This window comes from Arachis duranensis, chromosome 7 (assembly GCF_000817695.3).
Source record: "Arachis duranensis cultivar V14167 chromosome 7, aradu.V14167.gnm2.J7QH, whole genome shotgun sequence".
Classification (NCBI taxonomy): domain Eukaryota; kingdom Viridiplantae; phylum Streptophyta; class Magnoliopsida; order Fabales; family Fabaceae; genus Arachis; species Arachis duranensis.
Genome location: NC_029778.3, coordinates 4,376,181 through 4,377,380, shown reverse-complemented (window position 1 = coordinate 4,377,380; position 1,200 = coordinate 4,376,181).

Here is a 1,200-nt window from a genome sequence, read left to right as displayed (position 1 = left end):
AAGAATTTACTTGGTTCGAATTACATGTTCTTGGTAATTCGAATCAGCCAAATTCAAATTATATAAGGACAACTATATATGTAAATTGAAAGAGGTTGTTTCGAATCACTAGAGACGTTCTTGCTTGCATAAATCGAATTAAGGTGATTCGAATTACCCTAAGATTCTATGCATGCATAATTTGAATTAGTCCAATTCGATTTATATTGATCACTTGTAATTCGAATGAGACATAAAATTATCCTTCTGATATATTCTTGTAATATTTTTTTTAGTAAAATTGTATAATATCTGCCTCTATTTAATTTATATATGTGATTTACCCATTGATTTATCAAATTTTTCAAATGTCAAATTGATTTTATTTGTAATTTTTCTATGAACTATTTTAATCATTAACCACACTTTTAATAAATACAGTTATTTTACAAATTTTACTTGTAATATGAAACACAATGCTTTTGAAGGTCAAGATATATTTTTATATTAGCCATGCATGCACGATATGGATTTTAATAATTTAATAAACAAAACCATACATAAAAAGCCAAGTCTCTGGTGGCTATGGCTATGGTAACTAGTGGTGGCTAAGGTTACACTTTTAAGTTAAAAGTGTAACCTTTCACAAAGAAAAGCGTCACCTAATGGAAAAAAGTAAATTAGAAGATTTAAGAGAAGAAATAATTAAGTTATCAAAATTAATAGATCAAAAATTAATGATTTTAACTAATGTCAACTGTAATGACACCGAATTCTTAAAATCAATACAAAATGATTTTTCTCAAAATCTTTATTTTACTATAAGTTTTATTGAAGGACTTCAAAAACCTGAAAAAACTTATTTTTCACATGGAATTTCTAAAAAATGTTACCATGGAAATGATTCCCCACATCTATATCATACTTTTAACCCACAATTAAATTCTATAGTAGATATGCTTGAAGAAATATTAACATCCATAAAATTTCAAAGAAATAAGGAAAAAGAGAATCCCAAGGAAGAAAAATTTCAAAACATAATTAACATAACAGATTCAAAAGTAAAACCACCACTAAAATTATGAATATTGAAGAAAAATTAGAAGAAGTTACAATGCTTTTTAAACAATTAAAAATGGCTCAAGAAAATAATATTATCGAACATGGTTTTCAAATAGAAGAAGAATTAGTAAATTCTGAAAATATAGAAAATGAAGAACA